Below are 6831 nucleotides of genomic sequence, written 5' to 3' on the forward strand. Positions count from 1 at the left end.
GGGCATTGGCAACCTCTGCCTAATACAGCCTCTGTCACAGAATTCAGTCACCTTCTATCTCTGGAGTGAATTTTCATGTGTATCCTGGGCCTGGAGGTGAGGGTTCCCTGTGTGGGTGTGTTTGTGTGTGCGCGCACACGTGCCCGTGCACACACTACACCCAGGTATCTGCACCCACAGAACACCATGCCTTCGCCTGGCTGCTGTGAGCAACTCAGTCCCTTCAGAGCCCACCCCAAGGTCTCCCAAGGGGGTTTAGAATGCCTAGTTCTCTATTATTTCTATTCACCCAGCCTGGTGCTGGGTAATTCCAAGTGTTGTATATGTATTGTGTCATTTAATCTTCACAACAATCTGAGCTCAGAATACCTCAGGAACCTCCCACAGGCTGCATGGGGAGAGGGTAAAGCTGAGGTTCAAACCCAAGTCTATCTGCTGCTCCCAGTCCCCCTGCACATCTTCAGCATCACTAACAGGTAGGGAGCATTTCTGTGGGTGCCAGGCACCCTCCTAAGCCCTTCACAGTGCTTATTGCATTTAACCCTCACAATGACTCTCTCAGAAGGTATTACTATTTCATCAGTTCACAGAGGAGCAAATTCAAGCACAGAGAGGTAGGTTAAGTTGCTCAAGGTCACACAGCTAAAGTAGTGCTAAGAGTTTGTAGGAAGGAATTGCCTATAGTTGTCTGCTGAGAGGGTGGGGGTGTGCTAGACAGACACGGCCTGCAGCTTCCTGGCTCCCCTGCCCTAGGAGCCCTGGCATCAGCACCCCTTCCCAACAGGAGGCTGAGTCAGAGATTGCTCTCAGACACCAGGTCATTGGTGCTGGCCTCATGCAGATGGACTGGGCGGGCCAGTGACAAGTGGCCCCACCCAGGAAGTGGCTCAGGATGAGTCCACCTGACTGCACCTGGGAGGGTGTGGCTGGTGTGGCACACACCTGCCCTCTGGAGAGCTTCCTGTCCCAGCCTCGGGCAAAGGCTGCTCCCGAGGTGGCCCAGAACTAGTTGCAAGCCACAGGGGGAGTCTACCTCCTGCCTCCCCATCCAGCACTCCACCCCTGGGGCCACTTCACACACCAAACTGGCCCCTCCGATGCTGCTATTTACGTAAACCAGATGGAAAGATGCTTCCACTGATTTTCAGAATCGCACCCTCATCCACCTCCCAGCCTTATCGAATTCTACCTCCTCCAGATTTTCAATCCTGCTCCCTCCCATCTTCATTGCCACCCTTTCAAGGCCTGATCCTCTCTCCCCACTGGCTTTCCCTATATCCCAGCCAGCAGTCTCCCACCTGCAGCCGGCCCTCCGTGCAGCGCCTGAGCAGCTTTCTAACACGCAAGCCTGGTGGAGTGCCCCCTCTGCTCTGAAGGGTCAGGGTTCCTCTTGCTGAGGGAGGTCGCCCGTTAGTGACACACAGGCTGCACAGGAGGTTTCCCTCAGACCTAGCTCTTGCTGGAGCGCCTATGCTCGGTCCAGTGCAGCAGACTCGTTCCGGTTCCTGAACATTCTCAAGCTCTTTTCTTTCCTCCCTGCCTGGAATGGCCGCTCTCTGCCTGCTTATGGTTGGCTGAATAATGGCCCCCAAAATAGCCATGTCCTCATTTCCAGAACCTACAAATGCTACCTTACATGGTGTGGATAAAATGAGAGTTCCTGTGTCCAGGATTCTCCCCTGGCCCTGGCTGACTAGCTCACTGCACACCTGTGGGCAATACATGGCTGTTTAGTCTATAAAAGGAGCTCTGCCCAGTGCTCTGGGCACGACACGGTGGCAGGGCTGCATGGCTGCAGGAAAGCAGAGCAGAGGCTGGAGTGGCAGCACTGAGGACAGAGGCCCAGAGGACGGCTGTGCGGACAGAGGGGCCCAAAAGTAGAGACTGGCCTGCTGCATGCAGACTCGCTCTGAGTGAACGGGATTCTAGTGCCTGACCTTGTTGTGCCCCGTTTCCTTGAGTCCCCCGTGTGGAGCCACAGTCACCAGCCTCAGTCGCAAGATGTAAGAGCAAAACAGGTCTTTATTGTCAGTTCGAACTAGGGTCCCAGTGACCTGTCAAAACACAGGACTTGGTCTGAGACCCTGAACAAAGTTCCCTTTTTGCTTTTATACTTTTGGAACAGTTAGGGGCTCTCCAAGGGGGGGGTGGTTTATTGTGACCTTAGCTGATTGGCTGAGGAGGGTCAGGGTCTTGTTGCACAGGTTGCTGGGCATGGTTTCCGTGGGAGTGGGCGTGGCTTGAGCAGGAAACTTTTTACTCAAAATGGAAGACACAAAATGGGGGCAGGGGTTTATGTTAAGTTATTCAAGATGGAGGACACAAAATGGAGGCAGGGGGGTCAAGTTAAGTTTTTCAAGATGGAGGACACAAAATGGAGGCACATAGTTATTCAAGATGGGGGACACAAAATGGAGGCAGGGTCCCACAACCTGCCACCTGGAAATAAAGTCGGGTATAACCCTTTCACCCCAAAGAACATTTTGCTGTCAATTTCTTTGGTCACACTGAATCCATAGCAAACTTGTCCAGGGCTGAAACCCATTGGCAAGACACATGGCAAGGTGGGGGAGAGGGGTCTCTGCAGATTGCAGGTGTGATTCAGTTCAGCACTTTGACATGGGGAGATTGTCTTCAGTTATCCAGGCGAGCCCTAAATGCAATCACTCCTGTCTTTATAATTGGAGGGAGGCAGAGGGAGATTTTACTACACACAGAGGACGAGGCAATTGAAGAGGGAATGGAGAGGTTTGGAGAGGCTGGCTCTGCAGATTGGCGGGATGCGGCCTCCAGACAGGAAATGCTGGCGGCCACCAGGAGCTGGAAGGGCAAGGTACAGATTCTCCCTGGAATCTCGGGAGGGAGCGCAGGCCTGGCCATACCTTGAATTTGGCCAGTGAAACTGGTCTGGGACTTCTGGCTTCCAGAACTGTAAAACAATAAATATGTGTTATTTCAAGCCACCAAAATCGTAGTAATTTGTTACACCAGCCACAGGCAACAAATATGCTGCCCAAATCCTCTTTCTTCATGTTAAGACAGGTTCTAATGGCTTCCCCCAGACCCAGCCCTGCCCTCTCTGTGAAACCTTTTGGAGCCTTTTCTTTGTATTTGTGAATCAATTGTTCCCTCCAGTTGCCAGTGAACAGGCTGGCATGGCATACGTTTCTTTGTTTCGTGACTGTTTACGTCTGTTTATTCCCAAAGACAGCGACCTCCTCCATCCACCTTGAGATCCTTGTGCATTCACCTTGTATCCCTGCATGTCCAGCAGGAGCTCCTGCAGCTGTCATCTGTAGCACTGCCCAGTGCCAGTGTACCATTCAGGCTGGGGGACTGTGGGATGTGAATCCCTGGAGCAAAATTCTAAGGGACACTGTTTACCTGCAAGGTACTGGGAATGGAGCTTCCTGAAGTTGGGCAACTCTAGAAATGTTTATCAAATGAATGAGCTGCATCCCACCCTCCTCCTTTGTCCTCATAGACAGAATCCGGAGGCCTCCCTAGGGTGATGATGGGTGGGCAGCATTAGGTGGTTAAGTTCAGTCTCCCAAGGGGGTCTGTGGGCAGGAAGTAAATACTCTGATTTGAATGTACTTACAAAGGATGGATTTATTCCCTCTCTCCCCTGCTGACATTCTAACAAACATTAGCAGCAACTCAGAAAGTGAGGGCAACTGTATGTTAGAAATGGGCAGATGAGGCAGGGGGTGAGAATGGGAGGGGAAGCAGGATGTCAAGGCCAGTCCACTTGCAATAACCCACTCACCTGTTTCGGAACTACCTGAGCACAGAAGTGAAGACAGATACAGGTAGTTACATAATCCTCAATGTCTCAGCGTCTACGAGAACAAACATGTTAGCTGCTTAGAAGAAACAAAAACTTCCCACAGCCTTTAGTTCTCCATGTCTCATGATGGACTGAAGCACAGCCCCACAGTGGGCATGGGGACGGGGCTTCCTGTAGAGCCACTGGAGATCTGGCCCTGCCCCACCTGCCAGCCCATGAGAGCAGCCCAGGACTTGAGGGGAGCAGAGGGCCTCAGACTCTGGAAACATTCCCTCGCTCCAACAAGATCCTTCTTGTCTGCCCTTCTACTTTGGGACAGAGGTTTTAGGTAAAAAGTCAAATCTGGGGTAACAGTCCCTGAAGCAAAGCAGAAGTCTAATTTCCATCATGTAAGTCTAGGTGGGCAGTCCAAGGATGCTGGGGCTTTCATGTGCCAGTAGCCCACAGTCCTTCTAACCTTTTCCTCTGTCATGTTCATGTCTGAGATGACTGGTCCAGCTGCAGCCATTATATCTGCCTGCCAGCCAGGAGGAAAGAGAAAAGGGAAGGAGAAATGCCTCCTCCCTTTGACATATCCCTGAAGGTACATACACCAGTTTTGCTCATGTCCCTGCTCATGGTAAAGACCTAATCATGTGGCTACACATAGTTGAAAGATGCTGGGAAAATAAGTCTTTCTTTCAAGTGGCCATGAGCCCAGCTAAAATTTAGGGGATCTTTCATAAAAAAGTAGGGGGGGAAATAGATGTGGGAAGCAACCAGTAGTGTTGGCCCAACCAGTCAGCAAACAAAGGCTTTAGCAAAATGTTTCATAATAGGAGATATCAAATAACAATGAGATATCATTTTACTGGCATCGGATTGGCAACAAATAAAAGGTCCAATAAATGCCAAACTCATATAGGGGATGTAAAAAAATATGAACTCTCATAACTGCAGCCAGAAGTGTACATTGCTATAAACCCTTTGGAGAACAATTTGTTCAGAGAAATTGCTTAGAGCAACTCCTAAGAAAGATGTATTTACCTATAACCCTGGAGTTCTATCTCACATGTGCTCAGAAAGAAAGGTATAAGAACTGACAACAGAACTGTGTATAATATTGAAAAACTGGAAACAACTGAATGTTCATGGATAAATTATGGTAGATGCAGCAAATTATAATAAAGCTATAAAGACAAATGACCTAGGACCACATGTATCAACATGGATAATTTCAAAACATAAACTGAGGAGACTCAATCAAATCTGCACTGTTTCATTTCATAAAAAAAATACAAAGAAAAAAACCATGTTAAAATACGATAAAACTGGGTTGTACTTGCACAGGTGTTCATTATTATTTTTTTAGGATTGCAATTGAGGGTGTTGGGGCATTTTTCAAATTACAAAATATACATAACAATATTTACCATGTTAACTCTTAAGTGTACAGTTCAATGGCATTAAGTACATTCACATCGTTGGCAATAATCACCACCATTCAGCTCCCACAACTTTTTCATCTTCCCAAACTAAAACTCCATATCCATTAAGCAATAATACCTCATTGCCACTCTTACAGTCCCTGGCAACCACCATTCTACTTTCTGTCTCTGTGAGTCTGACTATTGTAGGAACCTCACATAAGTCGACTTACACAGTATTTGTCTCTTTGCATCCGACTTGTTTCACTTAGCCTGAAGGCTTCAAGGTTCACCAATGTTGTAGCACGTATCAGAATTTCCTTTCTTTTTAGGACTAAATAATAGTCCATTGCATGTATGTACCATATTTTGTTTATTCATTCATCTGTCAACGGACACTTGGGCTGCTTACACGTTTTGGCTATTGTGAAAAGTGCTGCTATGAACATGGGTGTACAAATATCTGAGTCCCTGATTTTAATTCTTTTGGGTATGTATTCAGAAGTGGAATTGCTAGATCATATTCTATTTTTAAGTTTTCGAGGAACATGATGCTTTATTTTTACATATTTATTATATATGTATTTTATGTATAATATATATTATATATTTGAAATAGTTCACAATAAAACAACTCTAAAGTGCTTCATGATGGGAAAAAGTTGCTTGGGAAAATGTTTTGTATCATCTTGAAGAGTGCCCTGACATCGGCACCCCCAAATCCAAGCCTCCAGGTTAATCTACACATACACTGGTACTCAACTGGCCAGTGATGGCTTCATGAAGGTGTGGGACCCACTTCAGGCCGGTGTGATGAGAAAAGAAGTGTGTATATTGGGGGACTTCAGAGGACTATTTCCTTAGTTCTGAGAAAGCACTAGGTGAAGGTGGCTCTTGTGGAGTGTGGCTGGGATGGGGACGCAGGAAGCTGTATAGCTCCAGGCAAACCTGCTGGGTGGGTGAAGGAGAATCCAGGGGCCTGCAGCCAATTATCCCTGCCTGCATAACCCAGGACCCAGGAATTTTTAATCTGTTAAAGAAAAACACTGAGACTGCCTGAGAGGCCAAGTCACCTCAGGAGAGCTTTTAGGTTCCCAGTTCCAGCCAATCGAGGCCAGCGTCGTCTGATGCCTGGGGAGGATGGGAGAGGAGGATGCCATCTTCGGTCTCTGGGTCCAGGTATGAAGGTCATTTGGCACCGCGGCTCCTGCCTACCAGATTGCTCATAGGGCCCAGCTTCCTCTTCCTCTTTTCTCTCAAGGTCGCCCTACACCTATGTGGCAGGCTTGCAGAGCCATTTTGCACTGCCGTGCCTGATTGGTGATGGAAACACGGATCCAGGACCTCTCAGGGAATCACGAAGGAGCAGGACCTCAAGCGGTGCTTCTCAGATCTGCAGGTCAGAGGTCACCTGGAGGCAAAGCCACTTATTTTTTACTTTAGCTCAGAGGGTGAAGGGCCTTGTCTTCTACAGAAACACGAGGAAAACTTTTTTTTACAGTTCCTTCTGAACACGTCCAGCTGTTTAAAGTTAAGGCCCCAAGTTTCCAGCACCTCATGGAGTGCTGCAGAACGCAAGCGCAGGTGGGAACTTGTGCTGAGGAAGCGAGACGCAGAGTAGAGATTGGTTTCAGG

The sequence above is a fragment of the Manis javanica genome, chromosome 1 (genome assembly GCF_040802235.1).
Source record: "Manis javanica isolate MJ-LG chromosome 1, MJ_LKY, whole genome shotgun sequence".
Classification (NCBI taxonomy): domain Eukaryota; kingdom Metazoa; phylum Chordata; class Mammalia; order Pholidota; family Manidae; genus Manis; species Manis javanica.